The sequence below is a fragment of the Triturus cristatus genome, chromosome 1_1 (assembly GCF_964204655.1).
Source record: "Triturus cristatus chromosome 1_1, aTriCri1.1, whole genome shotgun sequence".
NCBI classification, from domain to species: domain Eukaryota; kingdom Metazoa; phylum Chordata; class Amphibia; order Caudata; family Salamandridae; genus Triturus; species Triturus cristatus.
Window position 1 is genome coordinate 1,048,927,446 of NC_140579.1, and position 25,281 is coordinate 1,048,952,726.

Below are 25,281 nucleotides of genomic sequence, written 5' to 3' on the forward strand. Positions count from 1 at the left end.
GCAAACAAACCTATTAATACATGGATACTACACTCTCGGTGGTTGTTCTAGTGGGGTAGTGGCACTCCTAGGCTGTGCACGGATATTATTGGGTAAAAATTAAATGCAAGTACGGTGCAAAAATGGTAGAGAGAACACCCTTCTCCCCAAACTGTGGTGAACCACAAACCAAGAGCTCAAAGGTCCCCTGCACACGCTCCGTGTAGTAAACAAATTCAGTTAGTACAGTTATGAGAAAAGAAAAAGAAACACTCTTCATCCACTGTTTCGTGTGGTTCCAGCATTTATTGTCCTTGTTGTGCGTTCTTTCGTACAATGCCTTAGCCTAGCCAACACGTGTTTCATTGCTACCACTCAGTACACAGCGACTTCTTCAGGGCTAAGAAACCTATGAAATGCACAATTGTAGCGAAGTGGGTATAAGACAATTAACGTCATTGGTAGACACCCACTGTGACATGTTTGAATGAGAAACCTCCCGGTTCAAGTGATCTTTTTAAGCATGTGGAAACCCAAGTTATAACAACAGAATAACTGACACGTCAGAACTATTTAGTATAGAGAAATTCTTATCCATTGAAGATCAAAGTTAATTTTTTGAAAGCACTAGTGAAATTGCGTGACTGATCATTGTGACAGCACCCAAGTGGTTGTCTAATATAATGATTGACAAGAGTTTTCACCAACATTTCTGTGTCGTGACATACTAAAAAATCATATGTGCCCTGCGGCATGGTGACTTCCATTATTTAAAATAGTGACTTGTGCATAGTACTAGTGTGAATTAAGGGCCTATTTCCCCCCCCCCCCCCTTAATTATTAAAAGTATAAGGGTAAAAATACCTAGATTCCTATGATTGTCATCCTGTAAGTAAACAGGAACAAGGTAGAATCAGAGACTATAGTACTCCAGAGTGCAAACAAGGCACGAAAACCTTTCAAGTGTGAATGGGTAATAGTATAAAACCAACCTTATTGTTGGTTGTAATTCTGTCCTGAAGGATTTTGGAAGGTCTCATCAATGGTCTCATCAATGCCAGTGACTAAAATTATAGTAGTAGGTGGCACTTCGGCCATCTTATAATATAAACATAGCCCGTATCAATCAAGCTAGAGTACATACTTGTTATAACTTGGGTTTCCACATGCTTAAAAAATCACTTGAAAATGTAACTGTGGGTGTCTACCAATGGTGTTAATTGTCTTGTACCCACTTTGCTACAATTGTGCATTTCATATGTTTTAGCCCTGAAGAAGTCGATGTGTACCGAGTGGTAGCGACGAAACACGTGTTGGCTAGGCTAAGGCTTTGTACGAAGGAACACACAACAAGGACAATAAATCCTGGAACCACACGAAACAGTGGATGAAGAGTGTTTCTTTTTCTTTTCCCTTTCTTTTCTCATAACTGTACTAACTGAAATTGTTTACTACAAGCGTGTGAAGGGGACCTTTGAGCTCTATTAATACATAGGTCGGTTCACCAAATAATTTAGCTGCCACAAAAAAATATGTTGCAAATTATGTACATCTGACCATAACTTTCTGTTATGAATTGCTGCTAATAATTGCATAGTAAATGTCCTTTGCAGAGTGTTTTAAAAATAATAGATTTCGATGATCACTCTTCTTTTTGTTATTGGTTCAACAGGATAGGGAAACTGTTCCTTCTCTCCTTAGATCTCAACACAACATACACAAAGAACAAGGGCAGTTTATTTTTCAATGCTCGCTGTTCCTTGGGGGTGGGGGGGGGGATCTCTCTCCTTGGGAGTAAAGTTTTTATATTTCCAGCAGAAGAAAACAAATAGGCCTGATGCAATGGCCTAATGTCTGCAGCTAAGTGAGGAGGGGATCAGAACTGCCAACTGGCCCCAAAATGCAGGGCTGACTTCCTTTAGTTGTGCTTTTTAGCCAAAACCTTTTTGGTATTCTGGAATTTGCAGACTCACTTTTCCAAACAATGTGTGAGTTGCATATTGAAAAGTGTTGTTGGCTATACGGTGGTCTGGCTTAAGATGTCAACAGTGACAGTTGACAGGTATTTGTGAATAAGTGTGAAATACATAGGCTATCTTAATCCAATTAGACAACTTCAATCCATGTAATGAACTAATCTCATAGAGTCCTCAAGTTTTACTTTTGACTTGTGCACTCTTGGTGTTGTGGGAGTGGTCTTAGGTACCCCATCTATGTTCGAGAAAGTCAGAATGTTTAAAGGCATCCATTTGTTGGAATTGTGCATCTAAAGTACTTTAAGTTTAGAATGTTTCCTCCTCTGCTTTGTGTTGTTTTTTCACCAATGTGTATAGCATAGTGTTCAAGTTAATGGGTTATGTTCATACCCTGTAGCCCCTTGCTTCCTCCCTGCCTTACGCGGACTACCTCCACCTTAAGGGCTGGTCTCTTAATATCTCTATTGACCTGCAGGTGAAGTAGTTGAGCCTGCTGCAGACCAGCCCTTCCTTCAACCCCCTGGTAAATGTTGCTCAGCTCACTTATTTTGTCTCTCCCATCAACGTGTTCATCTCAGCATTCAACTAAAAGGAAGAAGGATACAATTGTGTGTCTGTGGTGTGTTCCCTGTTTGGGCCTGATAGATGTGAGGGCTTCAGCCAGGGTTTGGTTCCCTTCAATCTCTGTTCTCTTATTCTCGAGTCCCTCCCCACTCCACCCTGGGTGAACTCCATACACTACTGTTTTGGTGACTGATTCCATGTCACACATGGATAGACTCCTTTGTAGTTTAACAATCCCTCCAATGGATTACTCCTGTGTTTCTACTGAGCGAACATTCTACAACAATCTTTTGATCTTTTAACAGCACCTCCAATTAGCTGCTCTTCTGTTTCTCCCTGATGCTTCTAGACAGACTTCACATAATACGCTGAAACCTCCAATCCCTGTATAAATGCCCATGCCACATTTACCATTTAGTTGGGACACATCTAGTCATCTATAATAAAAAAAACAACATAGCTGCTCAACGATGAAAGTTACTACAGTTGAGCTCAGACATTAGAATGCCTGCTGCCAGCTTGACCAATGAAAATGGGGGCTGGCTATTCCTTTTCATATATTTTTCTAAAAGTAATGAAGAGATATTCATGTAAAGGTGTTTATTTTTTCCACACTGTAGGTCATTGCATGAAAGTTAGAATCTCTACAAGTTTCTACACAATCTGATCCACAGCCTTTTGAACCTGACTTGCATTAAACTGATTTCTAATATATGTTTGAAAAAAAATTGTATGTGCATTTGGTGTGCTTAATTTCGCACTACAGATTCTGCTTTCATTCTTCTTATCTGTAATGAACAAGAAAGAGCAAGACACCAAGGCCCAGATAACCAAACATTTTGTGCTGCTTTTGTGTCACAAAAGTGATTCAAACCTGTGCAATTTGTTTTTTTTAAATGTACGTTCCAGCACTAAACTTTAGTTCCCTCAAACTCATATTAGCCCTTAGTTTTGCATTACTCTGCAAAGCGGGGTGTTGCATGAGTTGCAGGCATTAAAAAGGAGAAATTCTTTTATTTCTCCTACTATTCCCTCTTGGCATGTGTGTTGCACTGCGAAGGGGTTATTGCATGGGTTGTATATGGGCATTCTCGTGCCACCACCCATGGTTTTTTTTAACCCCTTCAGCGCGGCGCGGATTACCGCGCTGTGCTGAAGGGTTCGTGCGCGGGCGGGGCCATGACGGAGCGGTTCAGTCATCCGCACAGCGCAACCGATGCGCATGACGGAACCGCTCCGTCATTCGCATCGAAAGGGTTAAAGGAAAAACCATATTTACTTACAGTAGTAGGCAGGGTTTTGTGCCAAGAATAATGCCATTTTGAAACGGGCATTAAAAGGAGAAATGCTTTTATTTCTCCTAACGTTTCCCACTTTGCATGTGTGCTGCACTGCACAGCATACATCTGAAGTGGGACAAGTTAGTCTATGCATCGTATTTTGTACTGAAAAGGTGCCCTTCCAGTACAAAACATATGCAAGCCTCATGCAGATGCCCTTGCAAAATGATGAAAATGTGTGTGCATGGCACTCAGCAGCCTGATTGTGGGTTGCCACTAGGAAGAGTAGAGGAGAGTCCCATATCTCTTTAGATATGGTGCTTTTCTACTCTGTCCTTGTCACGCAACACAGTGTAGCTAATTTGGTTGCTGTGCTGCATTTTGTAACTTCTTTGATTATCTAGGTCCAAGGTTTCAAGATGTTTGCAGGAAGAGGGATGCTATACTTGTCCTTCGGCTTTGCTCCTCTATATAGTCTGGGAACTCCTTGGTGACATGCAATATCTTTATAATTTACGGTAGGGAAAACTTTATCCTATTATTAATACTACTTGTGATTTAACAATGCCTCCAATATATGTATGGTCTCCGGTTGATAGTTGGTCAGCGCTGTATTCCATGTCCATTCTGATGGACATGAACAGTGGGTTCCATCTGCAGTGCATGCAGGTGCGGCTGAGTGTTTCCTACACCCTGTGCAACACTTCTGTGCAGCTAAACTCCTTGTGACATGTGCCCACTATGTCAACATATTTGAATATATTGTTTTTATATTATTTAATTTTTACAGTTTTATAGCTCACAAACTCAACCTGAAGGTATAGGAGTCCTTTACAAGAGTACACAGAGATTAAGTGATTTGCCTGGAATCACAGGATGTTGAGCCGATGCCGAGACTTGCGTCTACAGCACATCCTCTACTATTATACACACTCTTCACCTAACATGTCCAATAAAGGTCGAACCACAAAACCACCCTTTCAACCATGCACCAAGCAGCTGATACAAATTGCGTGCTTCAATATCTTTGCCACTAGTATGGAGCAGTATATAAATAATGAAACCAGACTATCCAGAAACGTGATTTAGACCTTGCGAGGGATAGGCTCTTAGCTACGTAAAAAAAAGTACAATTCAATACAATCGTTTTCCAAAGTCTAATTTACATTTAATGAATTCTAACTCCCAAACTATTATTGTTTTAAATGCTTTCATTTATCTTGTTTCTGGGTTCATTTATATTTAATGTAGCCCTGCCTTGCGTTTTTAATTCTAATCTGCAGTTCATGCATTCCTGAAAGTGATTCCCAGCAGCACACCTGCCTTTTAATTTCCAGATGCAATAGCAATATGAACTTCTTACTTTTACTCTAGTCCAGGTTGCATGTGTTATACTTGTGAATTGTACAGTTCCCAGCCACCTATTGGAACACAAATCATCACGTTCTGAAATTGGAGTTTAAATGGAAGAGGAAGTTGGATTCATCATTGTCATAACAAGAATGCTGAGTATTTTGCTTAAGAAATATTTATTCTTAACTGGAGCACACTTTAGCTTACATTCTGCGTTTCTCCTGTGACAACAAATGTGTAGATTGTACTGAGCATTTCTTTCAAAATCTCCTTTTCACCTGCATACTCCCAAGGACGTTTAAGGGGGCCAAGCATCAAGATGGGGTGCCGGGCCCTGCCCCACCCCGTGGCTACGACCCTGTACTAACTTATGGAAACAGAACGAGGCTGGTCCTTTGTTGAAGGAAAAATATCCCCAGTGAAAAGTATGAAATTGAGGCTTTTATGGGAAATGACTTCTAGAAACTACAGTTTAAAAAAAAAAAAAAAAATGTTTTGGTTTAATTTCAAACTCCATAGTTGAAGTGAGATAAAATATTAATATTTTGCCGATGGTTTCTCAAGCAAACAAGGAGTAAAGCCTGCAAGCAAGAGCCACTACGTGAAAGGAATCATAATTTCCAGTCAGCATGCCACACCCAAGCTTGTTGGCATTAAATTATGTCTGTGAGCCAGGGACTCACTCAGTAGTTTAATGTTTCTTACTCCAAAAAAACAAATCTCACATTTACCAATGCCACACATTTATTGTAAATACAATAGGGGTGTTATGCAAGATAACATGAAAGAGCCGATCCTCCTAATCACTAAATTCGATACAGTACATTACATTCTCACTTTAGGAACTTGGGTTACTGGTCGGGGGGACCCATCTCAAGCAGCAACCTGAATTATTGGCAGGGTTAAACACAAACAAACCCCAAATTAACCTGTGCTCATCCAGCTGGTAGCTTGGCACAAAAGCAGTCCGGCTTAACTTAGAGGAAATGTGTAAAGTTTTTGTGCAGCTCTCAAATAGCAATAAAACGTAAATACAATACAAGAGAAATCCCACACCGATATAGAGAAATAGAGTCAAATGTAACAAATAATTTGACCTCAAAATGTAAAAAATCCAATTATTAGAACCGGAGATATACATTTTTAAAGGTTTAGGTAAAAATAGTGCTTAAAAGCACCAACTGTGGTTATCTGGACACGCTGGATCAGGGCAAAGTCACAAGTTTAGGCCGACTGCGATGGAGCACAAGCTGGAATACCAGGATTAAATTAGGCCCACTGGGGTTTCTACCTTGAGTCCGGTATGCGGAGCATTGAGCCTTGCAGCAGCGGATCTGCAGAGCGATGCGAGGTCTGCATTGTGCAGAGGTTGTTCGATGAGCTGCCAGGCCTGCGATGCCGGTTTGCGTCGAGGCTGCATTGCTCTGGTCTGGATGAGAAGCTGCGAGGGCTGCATTCTGGGCTTACGTTCGAGGTTGTGTCGTGCTACGTTGATTCCAATGAAGAGCTGGGAGGCTGCGTCAGGTTTGCATTGTGCTCCATCGGTTCTGGTGTAGTCCACAGCTGGCCTGGCAGAGCACCTTTAGTCCCACTTCCAAGGGTCTGGGACTGGAGGGGCACCACTTGGGGCCCTCTAATAGCATTTAATTACAGGCCCTGAGGACAAGCAGTACCACTTTACAAGGGGCTTACAAGTAAATTGAATGTGCCATTTGGGTGTAAGCCAATTTGACCATGTTTAAAAAAGACAACACAAGCACTTGATCACTGGTTAGCAGTGGTAACCTACACAACGAGTCATAAAAGCCAGCAAAAATGGGATCAGCACAGGAGGGTGAAGAAAACATTTGGGGTGACCCTGCAGAGAGGTCTAGGTCCAACATGATTCCCCTCCAGCCAAAAACCAGGGTAGACTAATCAGTACCTAAATGGGCCTCCCTGCTTAGGCGATAGCATGTGGACAATGGTCCTCTACTGTAAAGGCCCTTGCCAGTTCGATGTCTCTTGGAACTTAGTTGAATCCCTCTGTGTTCGAGGCATGTGGGCTGCTGAATTCATATCTGTGCATAGATCGCCGCCTAGTGTTGGGTCCGGATGTTTGCACGTTGTTGTCCTGGAAGAGTCTTCGAAGTATCCTGAGATAGGTGACTCCTCCCCTGGACCACAGTGCGCATGGGCATCCTCTCCATCCTTAGATTGTTTTTTTCCGCCATTGGGTTCGGATGTGCTTATCTTAGCTCAAGTTAGGAAAATTTCGTTTAAGGCCAAAAGGCCTTTAGTTTTCGTCGGTACTGTTCCCGCTCGGTATCGACAGCTTTCTTGCTTAGTTTAGAAACTTCTTCCAGTTTTTCGGATCCGTTTAATCCGACCATCGACCTTACATCGACGATGGAATCGAGGACCCCATTCAAGCGGTGTCCTGTATGCCACGCCAAATATCCACACATCGACGTCCACCCGGTGTGCAACAAATGCCTCTCGCCGGATCACGACGAATCGACATGTATGGCCTGTGCCCGATTCCGATCCAAGAAGACTCTCCGGAATCGACGGGCAGCGAGATTAGAAGCGCAACAATCTGCACCGGTCCCGGCCAACATCTTCAGCACCGAGGACGAAGATGTTGAAAGCGTGGAAGAAATACACTCCAGCCCCGCTTCCGAACACGATTCCCGATCGGAAGACGCAGATGAAGCGCTTTTTCACAGGGAAGAAGCCGACGACGAGGTAGGAGACTACGATGAGGCCTTTGGGGCCGAAGAAGATAGCTCTGGTGAAGAGCAGGGCCTACCCGTAGAAACTGAGTCTATCAAAGTGCGTCATTCCACGGCTCCGGTCAAGGGATCTCCTCCGGGCCTTACCCGAGATCAATCCCACAGTTCTTCGGCCCCGCCTTCAGGCCCGGCCTCGAACATCCAGCAAGAGCCATTATTACCGAAAAAGACTGGTTTCCCTTCAACGAAACCGAAACCAATCGTCGCACCAGTTCCACAGAAACTGAAAGTGAAACTAGCAGTGGTCGGCTCGAAGCCCTCGAAGACCTCCACTCCTTCGAAGCCAGCACAGACCATCGGCTCCGAACGCACTAAACGGGATTTCGGCGCCGAACTCGCTGCAGCGGATGTCGGTACCGACCTGAAAAAGAAGGCCGTCGGTCCCACAAAAGCGCCACGGCCCCCGGCACCGACGCAGTCAGCCCCGACCACCAAAGTTAAGATGGCCGCTCCATCGGAGTCCACTTCGAAGGCAGCGACACAGGTCAGGTCATCGACTCCGTCGACCGCTACTACCTCTCCTTGAATCGATGAGCCTGTGGCTCCTAAGCAGTCGACGCCTACCTCTACGGAACCACTCTGCACCAAAGAACCTTCGGCGTTCTCGGTGCGACAAGTTGCGGCGTCATTGCAACGCATCAAAGAACGGGCAGCCCTCCAGTCCACGTCGGGCCCCGACCCGAAAAAGGCTCCAAAGGCACCTTCGGCACCAACCAACATCACTTTTGGTTTGCCGCCGTCCACGGCACCGAAGATGTTCGAGATCCCCGTGTCCGCCAGACAAGGTCCCCTACTGGACACTCTCCTACTGAGCCTTCACCGTCCCAATTCATCGACGCCGACACCGGCAGACTCATGCTCCGAAAACGGAAGGTCACGCCAGAGCAGGCCTTGGACTCTTACAGAATCCCTCTGAAGCAGAAACTGCCAGCAGAGTCGGAACCGGTTCTATACGAACGCCTGCATACGTCCTATCCGGATCCCCAGTCCTTTTCTCCGACGCCCTCCGACACCCTCCGACACGGACGCAATGGAGGATTACATAGGTGATGATACCACCTACCCTAGGGATATAGAGCCTGAGGAGCAGCAGGACCCAGATCAAGCTTGGGATGACCCTGCAGACCTGGGTGCCGCAACAGATACCCAGGACACGCAGCTTTACGGCGCAAAAACATCTCCCACAGAGGACACTGCTGCCTTCAATGCCCTCATAGAACGTGCTGCAGCCAATCATGGAGTGCAACTCCACTCTGACACAGTTGAGGACGACTTCTTGGTGGACACTTTCGCCTCCTCTGAGAGGACTGTCAAGACTTTGCCCATGTTGAAAGGTGTTCTCAAGCCATCAAAGGACATTTTCAAGGAAACAACCAGGGCACGAGTGCTGAACCCCAGGATTGAAAAAAAATACAAACCTGTACATTAGAGGTCAGTTACCTCTGGACTCCATGGTGGTTTCTAACGCTCGCAAACGAGCACACTCGCAAACAGGTGATGCTCCTCCCCCAGACAAGGAGTCCAAAGTGCTGGAGACCTCAGACAAGAGGATTGAGCTGCAATCGGCAAACATCTGGCGCATTGCCTATACACAGGCCCTCCTGGCTCGCTACGATCGTTCACACTACGACACGCTAGAGTCACTACTCCAACATCTGCCAGACGAATACAAAGAGGCAGCGGAGCTCCTCATCAGAGAGGGACAACTTCTTACAAACGCATCCATTAAGTGCGCACTAGATGCTGCCGACACAGCTGCGAGGGCGATAAACACCAGCGTCATGTTACGCCGACACGCTTGGTTAAGAATCTCCGGATTCAAACCAGAGATTCAAAACAACATCCTAAATCAGCCAGTCAACCCCGACTACTTATTCGGACCAGAAGTTGACACCACCTTAGAAAAGATAAAAGACACTGACACTGCAAAGTCAATGGGTCTCTGCAAACGCAGACATTTCGTAGTGGCTCCTTTCGTCGCCCCGGGAATAGGGGAGCAGCTAGAGGACAGGGGTCACAGCAGCCATACAATAAAGGGGGCACACAGAGTACCTACGATAAAAACAACAGAGGTGGATATCGTGGCTCCAGCACCAAGGGCAGAGGACGCGGTTACGGCAACGCCAGGTCCTCACCCAAGAACAAACAGTGACGCCCTCTCCCTTCCCCCCGACCACATAACACCTGTCGGGGGGAGACTCCAGCGGTTCCTGTCCACGTGGAAAGCCATCACCACGGACAGGTGGGTCAGGGATATTATCCAGCACGGTTACGGTCTCGAATTAACCTCCACTCCACCCACAATACCGCCAAGGCACCGTCCTATGTCCGCAGAGCACTTAGCATTATTGCAAAAGGAAGTGCTAAGTATGCTGCAAAAAGGTGCAATAGAGGTCGTGCCCGTCAACCAGCAGGGGACAGGGGTGTACTCCCTGTACTTCCTAATCCCAAAAAAGGACGGGTCGCTCAGACCTATACTAGACCTCAGACCCCTCAACCACTACATTCTGTCAGAGCATTTTCATATGCTCACCCTACAGCAGGTTCTCCCGCTGCTCAGCCAGGGAGACTTCCTAGCCACACTAGACCTCAAAGATGCGTACTTCCACATACCCATCACACAGGAAATATCTCAGCTTCACTATTCAGGGACAGCACTATCAATTCAAAGTCCTCCCCTTCGGCATGACAACAGCACCCAGGGTTTTTACCAAGTGCCTAGCTACAGTGGCTGCACATCTACGGCGACAACACATTCACGTCTACCCTTACCTGGACGACTGGCTTGTTCAGGCAAAGTCAGCCCAGCAATGTGCCAGCCACATGTCCCTCACCATTCACCTTCTTCACAGTCTGGGATTCTCACTAAATTACCCAAAATCGCATCTACAACCCGCACACGTACAACAGTACCGGGGCGCGACCATAGACACTCTGGCAGCCACAGCTCAGCCAAATTTAGTGAGGATCAACAGCATGCAACTGCTGATCTCAAAGTTCAAACCGCAACACTCCCTTCCTGCGAGAGTGTTCATGCAGTTGATAGGCATGATGGCCTCCTGCGTGCGGGACTATGAAAATGCGAGACTACATATGCGCCCGCTTCAGGAGTGCTTAGCACGTCAATGGAATCAGGCTCACGGGCAATTAAAAGACCTAGTGTTGGTGAGCGGTCGGGCATACAACTCTCTGCATTGGTGGAATCCACAAAACCTTTGCAAGGGCCGACCGTTCCAAGAGCCTGTTCCACAAATAATACTGACGGCGGACGCGTCTCTCCAGGGATGGGGAGCTCATGTACTCAATTACACAGTGCAGGGACTATGGACAACACGGCAAAAGAAGATGCACATCAACCTTCTGGAACTAATGGCAATCTTCCTGGCAATGAAGGCATTCAAAGTACACTTGTGCAACAAAGTCTTGTTGATCCGGACGGACAACATGACTGCCATGTACTACATACAGAAGCAGGGAGGAACAAACTCTCCACAGTTGTCTCATCTGGCTCGGAGCATGTGGAAGTGGGCCATTCAGAGGAACATATTCCTCATGGCGGAACACCTCCCGTGCAAGGACAACCAGATGGCGGATCTGCTCAGCTGACACAGCCACCAGATGCACGAGTGGGAGCTACACCCATCAGTACTCCAACCGTACTTCCAACAGTGGGGTCATCCAGAGATAGACCTATTCGCCACAAACGAAAATGCAAAATGCCAAAGCTTTGCCGCCAGGTTCCCACATCCACAGTCGCAGGGCAATGCGATATGGATGAACTGGTCCGGCAGATTTGCGTACGCTTTTCCCCCAGTGCCATTAATACCGCTGGTGGCACGCAAACTGCGATAGCACTCACTGACGCTCCTCCTAGTTGCTCCAACATGGGCGCGCCAGCCATGGTACACCACTTTTCTGGAACTTTCCGTGGTGCCGCATCAAAGGCTGCGGATAAAACCTGCACTCCTAACGCAGAGCCATGGCGAAATTCAGCACCCAGATCCGCAACAGCTGAACCTGGCAATCTGGCTCCTGAAGTCTTAGAGTTTGGCTACCTAAACCTGCCACCTGACTGTATGGAGATCATCAAGGAGGCCAGGAGACCCACTACCAGAGCTTGCTATGCAGCTAAATGGAAGAGGTTTGTCATTTACTGCACCCACAATGACATCAACCCGCTAGACGCATCCATTCAAAACATAATCTGTTACCTCTTCCACCTATACCAATGCAATCTGGCATACACCTCAATACGCATCCATTTAACCGCAATAGCAGCCTATCTCCAGAACGGCAGCACCTCTCTTTATTCAGAGTGCCTGCCATCAAAGCTTTCTTGGAGGGACTTAAACGAGTAATTCCCCCAAGACACCCACCAGCACCAGTGTGGAACCTCAACTTGGTCCTCACCAGACTAATGGGTCCACCCTTCGAACCTCTCCACTCATGTGAGATTCAATTCCTCACCTGGAAAGTAGCTTTCCTAGTAGCAATCACTTCGTTAAGAAGAGTTAGTGAACTCCAGGCACTAACCATTCAAGAGCCATTCATACAGGTTCACGCAAACGGGGTCGTACTGCGTACCAACCCCAAATTCATGCCTAAAGTAATATCGCAGTTCCACATGAATCAAACTATTGAACTGCCTGTTTTCTTTCAGAATCCACAAAATGTCGCTGAAAGAATGCTCCATACACTAGATGTAAAAAGGGCCCTCATGTACTATATTGACAGAACTAAAGACTTTAGGAAGACAAAACAACTTTTCGTTGCCTTTTCTCCACAACACAAAGGCAACGCCATCTCCAAAGCAGGTATAGCCAGATGGATCGTTAAATGTATTCAAATTTGCTATCAAAAGGCTAAACGCACATTAACGATTCCCCCACGAGCCCACTCAACACGTAAGTTAGGGGCATCCATGGCTTTCCTGGGAAACATTCCTTTACAGGAAATATGTAGAGCAGCCACATGGTCCACTGTACATACATTTACCAAACACTACTGTGTAGATGTACACTCAAAACAGCAGGCAGCTGTAGGACAGGCTGTTCTCAAAACTCTTTTTCAGACTGCTGCAGCTGGCACTGGTAGCCGCCGCTAATAGGAGGTACTGCTATGTATTCTATGCACAGATATGAATTCAGCAGCCCACATGCCTCGAACTGAATATGCTACTTACCAGTATGCATCTGTTCTTGGCATGTAGGGCTGCTGACATTCATATCGCCCACCCTCCTCCCCGGCGCCTGTAGCAGCTGCAGCTCTCAGAATTACTGTATAGCATGGTCATCACTTCCTGTATCTACTCCATCACTGCCACAATGGCGAAAAACAATCTAAGGATGGAGAGGATGCCCATGCGCACTGTGGTCCAGGGGAGGAGTCACCTATCTCAGGATACTTCGAAGACTCTTCCAGGACAACAACGTGCAAACATCCGGACCCAACACTAGGCGGCGATCTATGCACAGATATGAATGTCAGCAGCCCTACATGCCAAGAACAGATGCATACTGGTAAGTAGCATATTCACTACACTCTCCTGAGCCACTGAACTGCCCCATGGGGAGCCCTTCTCCTCACCTGTGGACCCGTCTGTGCAGCATCTAACCTTAACTTGCTCACAGATGCATCCCAATGGGCATACAGTTCCACCATGGCCAACAAAGTGATGTAGTCCATTCCCCCTCTTCGTTCAGACTTCTGCCCCCAATGCAAGGAAATCTCTGCCCATAAGGACAGCAACCAACTGAGGCCACTGACACTCGTCAGTGTCCAGAGCCAGGCCCAAGGCTATCCAGGTTTCTCTGATATATAAGGTTTCTCAGAGTGGGGGACAACAGTCCCCTGTGTTGGGCATCCTTCTTCCACTCCTTCCCACCAGTCCAGAGGTGGTAGCCTGTGCTTTCTTGCCATCGAATTGTACAGTGCTTGGTAATTCTTTACTTCACTGCCTTTCATCCAACCATCCAGGGCCTCGAAAAAAGATTCCACACAAGCCACCAGGTACTGATGGGGCAGCTTCTAGCAGTTCCAAACTTCTGCCTGTACTTTTCTGGGGTGAGGCCATACTTTCTGGTAAGGGTGCTCTTCATGGGGCGTACCTCATCCCGTCTACCTGGGCCAGCAGGGTATCCCTCCCATCAGTAGGTATGTGCCTTCAGAGACTGCCCCCCCCCCAATCCTCTTCAGAGACCATATGCATCTCCAGAGCAACCTCATAAGCTTCAAACTACTTATCAGTGTCCTCCCTCGCAATAAAGTAAGGCCCTGGATCCTTGGAATGTGGACCATCTTGTCTCCCGAGGGAACTGTGGGTATGCTGCCACCATTATGGCCGGCCTCTGATGTCCAGCTCTCTGAAGCTTCTTTTATGAGCCAGTCGATCAAAAGCAAGTTTGTCCTCCATGGCCAGTTTCTTTTCAGCTGAGGCTATCTCAGACTCAGCCTTAGCCTTTTTCTCCCCTGTCTCCAATTTGAGCTTGACCAGCTGCAACTTGAGCTCTCTCTCATCCTTTCTGTCCCCCAGCTTCAATGAGGACAGACCGGTTGACAATATACGGCTTCCTGGCTTGGAAGGGTGCACCACGCTTGTGGTCATGTTATCCCCCTCTTCTGGGTGCTGCAACTCAAGATGTGACTAGGTTCTCCTCATGCCTCTCCCCATCATCCTCCCCCCCTCATGGTCCTCTGCTGTTGCCAGTGATTGATGAACTTCCTTCCGGGCCCTCAGAGCCTTCTGCATCTCAATCTTTCTGGAGTTCCTATTGGCTGGTAGTACCCGCTCCTTACACAGTGTAGTTCTCCAGATTGAGGAGCTCAAATTCCAACTTTGCTGGTGTAGCCACTGATACAGACAGCCAGGTAGATTGAGGGTGAATTCGGAAAAAAGCAAAAGAGCCAATCACGTAGAAGTTATTTTAAAAACTCTCATAATGGTACCAAATTATTTATCTGGGTGCTAGTGTTACACAAAATCACTATATGGCACTGAATAAGCACAAATACTGACTCTCACCAATGTAGGAGTGACTGGTTGATGGAGGGTGAACCCTACTCCAGCAGCAATCACAATTCTTGCATGGGTGAAATACAAGCAAACCCCAAATTACCCTGAGTGTAACCCTGTGGTAGCTTGGCACAAAAGCAGTGACCCTTAATTTAGAAGCAATGTGTAAAGTATTTATGTAGCACACAAACAGTAATAAAGAGAAAACACAACACAAGAAAAATACCACACCAATTTAGAAAAATAGAGTACAATGTAATAAATCATTTGACACCAAAATTACATAAATCCAATTAGGAAAACCAGAGATATGCAATTTTTGATACAGATAGTGCTTAAAAGCACAGAGTGCCAATTGAGGTTATCTGATCGTGCAGGTCTGGGGCAAAGCCCAATTTCAAGCCAACCACGATGGAGCGTGAGCCACGTATAGGGGCCAAGTTAGGCCCACTGGTGATTGTACCTTAAATTCGAGATGCAGAGCATTGTGCTTGCAGCTGCGGTTTCAAGGAGCAATGCAAGGTGCGTGTCGAGGATGCATCACACAGCAGCAGTGTCAATATGCTGTGAGGGTTGCGATGCAGGCTTGCGTTGAGGTTGAGTCACACTGCATCAGTTCCGATGAAAAGATGCGAAGGCTGCAGTGCGGGCTTGCATCAAGGCTGAGTCGCTTTCGATTGAGGAGCAGCGAGTCTGCATCAAGTTTGTGTAATGCTGCATCAGTTCTGGTGAAGTCCACAGCTGAGCTGGCAGAGCACCTTTAGTCCCTCTCCCAAGGATCTAGGACTGAAGGGGCACCACATGAGGGGATTAGGACTCACCGCAGAGAGAATCTAAGTGCAGAGTTTAGGATCATTGGAGTCTTTTCTGTCCCTGCGGCTCTGATCAGAAGGCCAGCCAACTAGCCTTTGGAGTTACTCTGGTGGCCCTGGGTTCACTGTGCAGGTCAAGTCCTCCTCACTCAGGCAGCAGGGCAGCAAAGGAGCAGGGCAGAGGAGCAGCAGGGTAATAGGCCGGTCATTCTTGCAGCAGAGCAGTCCTTTCTCTGAGTCTTCCACAGGTCCAGAAGTGATATGAAGAGTTGGGTCTTATACATGGTGCCAACTTTGAAGTGAGAGAAGCTTCTAGAGTCTTCTCCCTACAGAGGTGTCTGGAATTTCCTTCCTCCCTGCCATGGCCCCAGTTTGTCTAGGGGCACAAAAGACACTTTTATCCTATGGAAGGGGTAGGCATCACTGTAGAGAAAAAGGAATTTTAGAGTTTTTCACTACCAGAACATGTAAAACTTAAAAGTACATGTCCAACTTTTATAATGCAAAGCACCTTGCCCTAGGGGTTGTTTAGGGCCCTATCCTATGAGCGACTTATATGTATTGAAATGGAATGTTTAGGCCTGGTAAACGTTTTATTTTGCCAGGTTAAAACAGAAGTTTAAAACTGCATACACAGGCTGCCTTGGCATGCCTGAGACATGTTTAAAAGGCTACTTAAGTGGGTGGCTCAATTAGTGCAGGAGGCCCACTAGCAGCATTTAATTTGCAGACCTTTGGTATATGCAGTACCACTTACAAGAGACTTACAAGTCAATTAAGAGTGCCAATTGGGTGTGAGCCAATTTTACCATTCTTAAAGGAGAGAGCAAAAGCACTTTAGCACTGGTTAACAGTGGTGAAGTGCACAAGTCCTAAAAGCCAGCAAAAACAGGTTCATAAAACAGGAGGGTGTAGGCAAAATAGTTTGGGGAACTTTGCAGTGAGGGTCAGGTCCAACAGTGACCTTCAGCCACCCTTCATCATAGTCCTTTTTAGTGGATAATGAGATTGCATTGGCAACTTACCACAGAAAGTCATTCCTCTCTTTGTTATGTAAAAGACTTTCTAGTACAATCTGAGGGAATGCTTCTTCGGTAGATGGCCCACTGTGTAGAGGCATCAGCACTTTCCAGGGCAACCTCAGCTGATGGACTACAGGTAATATGTTGTGGACTGGCGGTCACAGAACACACTGTAATTGCTGAAGTAATATGGATCGCCAGCAGTGAGAAGCAGGGGGTAGCTGACATCAAGGGACCCTAAACAGGTGAGATTGCCAGTGCAGTAAATGGAAGGGAAGAATGAGACAAATGCAAAGAGAAGTTCACAGGCTGACTCCATATTGGAGATTAAGTTACACACTGTATTCCCCTTATCAAAGAAAGAATTAGAGGTTGGAGTATAGTTGAAATGGCAAACTACTTGATGCTCAGTGACAAAGACACTTCCCATCTTGGGATTGACTTATTGGTACAAGTCAATTTTCCATTTGCGGCTTTGCATTCATATTCATCCAGCTTCTTTGTTCCAAAGCTACTTCAATTAGCAATAATGACGCCGTCATTAATCTTTACCCAACTTTCACCATTGTTACTTTCTGATACTATTGTTGGGAGCTAACATAAAAGACTGTTTTGGCTTGTCTGATCTAACACCTTATGATTCTAGTACTGTCACAAATTGGGTAATGCTCAAATGATTCAATAATACCCGGAAACACAAGCTCATTAATGTTGAGGTGTGAAAGGGTGTTGGACTTGGCCCTTTTTCCCGAAAGTTTTCGCTTTTCGGGGAAACTAAATGATATATGAATGCTGTATGAATGTGTGCAGACTGAGTTTCCCCATTTTAAAAATATAACTTAAAATGGATGCCAAAGCTGTGTGGTTGCGCCGTTTGACTGAGCTAGGTTGACAGTCTAGGTGTTATTTCCCAGCAGCCCCAGCTTTTGGAGGGAAGCCTGGCACCCAGGGTGCTCTACCCCTCCCCCTAGGCCAGTTAGAGCCAGTTTCCCCAGACGCTTCTAGAAGCTTCTGGCACTGTCTGGAAGGTGGGGTGAGGGGCGTCTAAAGGGCGGAGCTGGGTTGCCATGCAGTCAGTCAGAGGGTGGACCAGGGAGAGAGGGGACCTGCTGCTAGGGGTTACCGCCCCATAGGCCTGTGTGCTGGGCCCTGACCCTACCTACCCCCCCCCTCCTCCCCCCCCCCCCCCCCCCCCCCCCCTACTGTCCACAGGGAGAGGGAAAGATATAGTTGTGGCAACACAGACCTGGAGAAGCCTTCGCAGGAGTTAAGGCGGTAGGATTAGTCAGGGACCTATGCCTCTGAAAGTGACGGGGCTTAGGTGCTGCCTTTCAAGTGAGTGAGGGATCCTGAACTACCCACTGATCTGGCCCGGTGAGAGGAGAATCCAGGGACGACAGGCAGAGACTAATTAGTCCGCCGTCAGCCACCAACGCAATTTCCCCCCCCCCCCCTCTCAAGAAACCCTCAGGCAAGGGGCAGGAACCAGAGAGCTCTATTTACAAGCTGCCCCTGGAAGGAGAGCGCTATTTACAAAGGAGAGCGCTATTTCCAAGCTATCCCTGGAAGGAGAGCGCTATTTACAAAGGAGAGTGCTATTTCCAAGCTGCCCCTGGAAGGACAGCGCTATTTACAAAGGAGAGCGCTATTTCCAAGCTGCCCCTGGAAGGAGAGCGCTATTTACAAAGGAGAGCGCTATTTCCAAACTGCCCCTGGAAGGAGAGCGCTATTTACAAAGGAGAGCGCTATTTACAAGCTGCCCCTGGAAGGAGAGCGCTAAATCTGGTGAGCGCTACACTGGAACTGACTGTGCTCTGCCGGTGAGCTGCCTGATGCCCCTGGAGCTGAGGAGGCTGCCTAGCGCCTGGGAAGCACCCTTTCTATGGCCCCAGTAGCACTGTTTTGAGGGAAGGATTGGTTCATGTGGAAGCGCCGCATGAGGGCCACCTCGGAGCGTCTACAAAGCCAGCGGGAGGCCACCCCGTGACTCGGGCACATTTGAACTTGTGTAAAGCGGAGCGGGAGCCCACCCCGCGTGTGTGCCGCCTGTGAACGTTGAAACTTACAGCGGGTGCCCACCCCGCATATTGCCGCCGTACAACGGAGAAAGAATCCCCGCCGTCGGACCCGGAGGGCTGCGCGGGCTCCCCCGTGACGTCAGGGGAGCCTCGCAGCGATTGGTGCTGGCTGGCGTGCCCCCAGGAAGTCCCGCCTCGTGTTTGGAGCGTCGCAGCCGCCGCGGTGCCAGGCGGGAGCCAGCAAATCTTGAAGAAGGGATCAAAGCAACATTCATTACCTGAGGACAAGGCCACCCTAAGCAGACGGGCACATGCATGGATGGTCTTGCAATCCTATGTAAAACTGCAAACGGCGGCATATTTGGATCAGCCATTTTCTTACCATCTAAAATATAAATTTATAGCGATACGATTTGGTAAATTGTTATCAAATGCAGACCAGCTAAGTTGCAAATATCAGGGCCCAAAATCTTGTCTCTGTGGAGCACCAACGCAGGATTTTATTCACTTAGTCTGTATTTGCCCAGTGTTAGGCGAGGATCGCCGGAAATTGTTAAGAGGACCACTCAATACAAGAAGCGTACTCTCTTGCAGAACTGCAATATTAAAATGCCTAGATCCGGAAGATCCACAGCTTAACTGTTGTTTAATCAAACTCCTAATTAAACATGAGGAAATATCAAATAAAGACTAGTGGCAAGGTTAAATGGTTATAAGATGTGACACTGGAGATTATGCTAAGTGAACCACTTACTTTTGAGGAACTGATTTATTAAAATGCTCCTGTGCAGCCTAGTCGACCCTTGATTAGCCTCCGAATCTAGTAAAAGGATCATTCAAAACAAGGCCAGCGGCCTGGTAAAATGGTTGTTTGATGTGATACTTGAGATTGTTTTAATTGGGTAATTTTATCAAATGTTTTGTTTACATTATACAGGAAGAAGTGTAAATATCATGATAAGAAATAGTTTTATGTTTAGAGAACACAAAAAAGGGATACACCCTGTTATTTTTATTTTTATATATATATATATATTTGTTTTAATGTTGCTATTGTTGTGGTTTTAATTAACTGAACAATAAATGTATTTTATATTTGTACTCCACATTGGTTATTGTTCCATAGTCTGAGGGATACTAATGCCTTTTCTACTCTTCTTTAAATTGTGTTGTTTTAATGACACAAAATTAAGTTTTCAGTGAAACCTCTTCCACCAATCAAAACTTGTGAGTTTATGTTGAGTGTATATGGACTTTTGGGTTGCAGAAGAATCTGCATTACCTTTTGTGGGGCAAATTTACATAGACTCTATGGAGTCAAAATTTTGTATTTGTTTTAATCTCATTTGTTGCCCAGCATAAACATTGTGTGAATGTTCATATTTTCTTTCTGTCTTAATAATAGAATGAACAAACCTTGTGGTGGTAGACCTCAGTAGTATTACCATAATCTGTCAACATTTCCTCCATATATGTTATTTAATTTTCGAGTGGCTTGCATCAACAAATTTCAGGTCATGACTTCCCATGGTGCCAGGCTAGGTGTTTCAGGACAAGATATTATCCAGTTATCAATTCATTATTTAATGTAGCTGCATAAATGTTGCCAAGGAACTGATTGATTCTCTTTGGCTTATTGATGTTTAATACATTTGAATGCCTTTAATCTCTCATTACGGTTTAGCACAATATCCATGCATAAGTAATTTAATGTAAGGGACTAATGTTTCTAATCTAAAGACCACTAGAATATTGTTTGTTAAAATCTCTGTGTTCACTCTAACGATGCTTGGCAGTGAATTCAAAGTGTCTTATATACAGTGTGAGTGCAGTTGTTCCACTAAAGATCTGCCTCTTGTTTCAATAATCCCTCAGCATTATTTTCACAAATCACCGACAATTCAAATCTATGTTATATGTGTAACCAGGCGCGTATAACAGGGCTGTGTGCTGGCTCCCACTTTATTTTGTTTGTACATTAATGGATTGGTGGATACTTTGACTGAGGTCAGTGATAACGATGCTCCTAAGATTTATTCCATGAAAATTCCAGACCTATTGTATGCCGATGGTACCCTCCTCTTATCAAAATCCCCTATGGGGATTCAAAGGATACTCGATGGGTTCAATTCCTTTTGTATCGGACGGAGCCTTGAGGTTGATGTTGCCAAGATTAAATATATGGTTTTTAATTCTGTGCATTCCACCAGAACCAACCCCATGTTGAATGAAATTCCACTGGAGAGGGTCGCTATTTTTGAGTACTTGGAGATCACTCTCAATGAGCACATGGATTGAGCCTTTCACATTGGGAAACAGAGGTTGAAATCAGCACAGAGTATAGGTGGCCTGGCTAAGGTTCATAGGTGTTCCGTTTCTAAGCCTCTTAGCCCCCTGATGGAAATATACAAGACCCAGTCCCTTGGAGCCATTACTTATGGGGCAGAGCTATGGGGACTGTTCAAGATAATATATTGGTAGAAAACAATTCATTAGGGATTTAGTAAATCTCTTTTAAGAAACAAAATGGACAAATTCTTTTGACAAGGAATCTTCAGGCACACCATGTTTTGCCGTTACCTTATGTGGAAGTGAGAAGTAGAGTAAACAACTGTTGTAAAAAAACCCTCACCCACCTACCTAGTAGGTGGCATGCTCCATCATTGGGGCCCAACTGGATTACCTAATGTAATCCAGCTGTGCTACAACGCCTGAGTTACAGCGGAGCAGGTTGTTTGGTGAGAGGGAAGTGGCGTGCTATGTGTAAAGTGATTATGAGTTAAAAATGTCTCTTAGGAATGCCCTTTTGAAAATTTATAATAGAAGGGTCCTAGGACATGAGTAAAAACAAGATCGGGATCATTACAAGGGTGGGATATGTACCCTAGTATCCCTGATATTTAGGTCTACTAGTTTCAGCCTTTAAGATGGTTCTTTAGGCTTTCTTCAGGACCAAAAGTAAATGCGTGGCCTAAAAATAGGTGGAGGCCACGTGGGGTGCAAGTATCGGCACACACCCTAAAGTGTGATGTGAGTGTAGTGGGTTGTGATTGTTACTCACAAGACCTCTGATCGGAGTACATTGACTCTGAGTAAGTTATGCCTCTGAGATCCGATCGGTCTGCAGTATCCCAAGCTGACCATTTGGCAGGGGAAAATAGGGCGTGTTCACCTATGCAGCCGATCGGGTCCGGCTGCATAGGTGAACACGCCCTATGCCAAACAGGTAGGTGGGTGAGGGTTTTTTTTACAACAGTTGTTTACTCTCCTTCTCACTTCCACATAAGGTAACGGCAAAAAATTGTGTGCCTGAAGATGCCTTGTCAAAAGAATTTGTCCATTTTGTTTCTTAAATACTTGCTGGGGAAGAGGACAAGTTACTCTTTTTTCCTCGCTCTCTTCTTGAATATATATATTTAGTAAATCTCCCCTCTAGTACCCCCCTGATTCCGCTCCGATCAGTCTAGGGCTGAGCCCCATTTCAGAGGTTATCGCTTAAGACCTCGCCTCTTTTAGAGGAGAATTTAGTCGACCCCCCCCCCCCCCGAGGTGATCTCATATAGACACGCACTAGAAGAACTTCTGGGGATACCAGGAGCCAAAAGCTTACCTTGGTTTTTTCTTCTCAGGGCCACTCAGACTGACCTCTTTATGGGAAGACCCTTTAGCAACCTCTCCGGTAACTTTCAGGAAGAAACTTGTGGATTGTTAAATAGCTTCTATACTTTCCTCTCTTGAGATGGGTCCAACTGTGGGTAACTTAACTGGGAATTTTACACAGATTAAAGACGTTTATAGATATGAGACTGTTTTAGACGATATCCAGCCAATATTAGCCAGGAAGTTGTACTTGCAGTTCAGGCACGGTTCGACCCCCCCCCCCCCCCCCCCCCCCCCCTGCACACCTTCATTAGTGCATGGTCGAGGGAAATTGATCGGAAATGTCCCTTCCGTGGAGCAGCAGAAGAAACTGAAGCACATGCACTCTGATTTTTTGTAGGAACCTAGGGATCCCTTGAGGCCCTCAGCATACTGGGATAAGTTTCCCATCACAAGATAGTGTTTGCAGTATCCAGATTTCTTTTTTCCATATGTTGTGGTAGAAAATGGTTCATAGGATAAGGGATGGATAAAATATATGGATTAGAAACTAGGATTTTTTGGTGATGAAAGCTAGGCTTTATGCTTTCATGGCACCTGATTCTGATGCAATGTGCAGGGGGCTAAGAAAGTAACATCTTATTCTAAGATTTTTTTTTTTTTAAATATATAATTTTTTTTATTTAATATTGTTCTTAATGGGCACATATCCGACATGTGTTTTTAATGTTTTAATCAGCTTTTATGGTTTTTAAAAGCCAAAATAAAGATTAAATGCTAATGATGATATATGTTTAGTAATTTATTAATAGGATCACCATCTTGTGAGAAGGAAAATAAAAGGAGGTGCAACAAATGGTTCTAATTAGTTCAGTGTAACTCCTAATTGCTGCATTTAGAATCTGGCTGATTAAATGAAATATGCGGGCCAGCATCATTAGCATTTAAAATTCATGCACTTTATTTGACTGATTACTGAGGGTCAGATCTTGCCAGTCTCAATGCACAACCTTGATGTGTTATTGTTGTAACATGAACCTGTACTATTGCAGACCCAGATTCCAATACCAGCATATGTTTTGACAAGCAGGGAGTGAGGTCTGCCACCCCAGTCTTCATCAGGACAAACATACAAATAGACAATTTGAAAAGTATAACAGTGTGGACTTCATGGCATCAGACTGATCTGGGAAGTATTCCTGAGAGTTTATGGGAGAACCTGAAAAGGCACATTAGACTTAATTAAGTATTTATTTTACCCACCCAAATTGTCTTTTGTATTCTGTTGACAATACCATAATGGTGTACTCACTTATTTCCCTACATCAAGAAAAATGAAGATAATCCCATCCTTGTATGTGCGGAGTTTCCGCCACAAGTGCAGAGACTTTGCAGTCATAAAGATACTACTCATAAAATTTGTTTGTGAATAGCAAAAAATCATGAACCTACCCAAAATCACCTCCATATACATCGACTCTCAACCGTCCCCCCTCATCCCAACTCAACTTCCCATCATGGCCAAAGAACAAACCCTGATCGTGTGGCCCGCCCTCACCACGGTCAAAATCGCTGCATCCACTTGAGGGCCCTATCTGACCCTTACCCTTACCACACATTCACCAAAGGACTCCTACCAATAAGTGAAGCAGTTAACACCCACCTTCGGTGTTTTCCTGGACCTCCCTGCAGCATGCAAGGCCTCCTTTTGCCTCTACCTCATTTTCCACCCTCCATGTCTTTTGTCATCTCCTAAGGCCTTCAGTATGAGCCATTCCTGTCCTATGCAGCATCTCAGGTCCCTGGCTCGTCCTGGCTCGGTCTTCCTCGCTGGCTATGAACCGGACTACTCCTTTCACTGCTTTTAGCTTTCCTTTGATTGATTAATCCAGTGCTGGTTGACCCAAGATTTACAACCCAACCCGGATCCACTATGATCAAAAGCCTAGCCTAAACCACAGTCAACTGTGGTTGACTGTGGAAAAATAATACTCTGTTTGTCAATGGCAAGAATGGGGCGCCTCATATCTCAGTGACTGTGTTGTGATCTCTAAGGTCCCCAAACCATGGCAAAGAGAATGCGCTCCTGAAGGGAGAACTTTGTGCTTCTGGTCTCCTGGTGAGCTTGTATATAATTTACTACATTGTTGCACTAACCGTTTTCTCGTCAAGTGGGTAGATTATCAATGTGGTTTCTTTTATTGCATGCATGATGTATTAGTTTGATTTGTCCTATATACCCAGTGCCGTTCGTTTTTTGCCAAGTGTGTACTACACCACACGCTCGTCTTTCCTTTCAGGCGCCTGTCCAATTTCTTCGCCCACATATTCATCCCTCTGTAAAAACATTATATTTGCCTATGAGACACTCTCTTCTCTCATTAAACTCCAGGAGATATTCTTTCTGTTTCTTCAAGAGTCCCCATTTCCCCAGTAGGAAAACGTGACTGAGACTCCTCTTTGCTTCTGAAAATGTAGAAGGAGATTGCTAGTATGACTCAACCTCTGCTGCAGTTATGGCACAGCTTTGTGACGTGGTGTGATATGGTGTTCAGTTGTTTCTTTCTACAGCTGCATTGTTGAGGTAAGTTTTCAGGTCGACATGCAGTCGGTTGATGCTGGTTTCTTGATACCACACATGAATGCACATTTGTCGGTACATCTGTGTCACCTCCGTACTTAGGGTGTGTACCGTTTGTATGTATTGCTCATTTCCCCTCTTTTCGTGTACGTATTGACCACTTGTTCCGTTTTCTCACTGCTTGTTCCATTATCTCTTACAGCTTCAGCCTTTGATACAAAAGTTGCTAATTCTGACCCCACAGCTGTTTCAGGAAGTGGTCAAGCAATATGCATTTATTACGGTGAGAAGTGTGTGCTTCCACAGCACC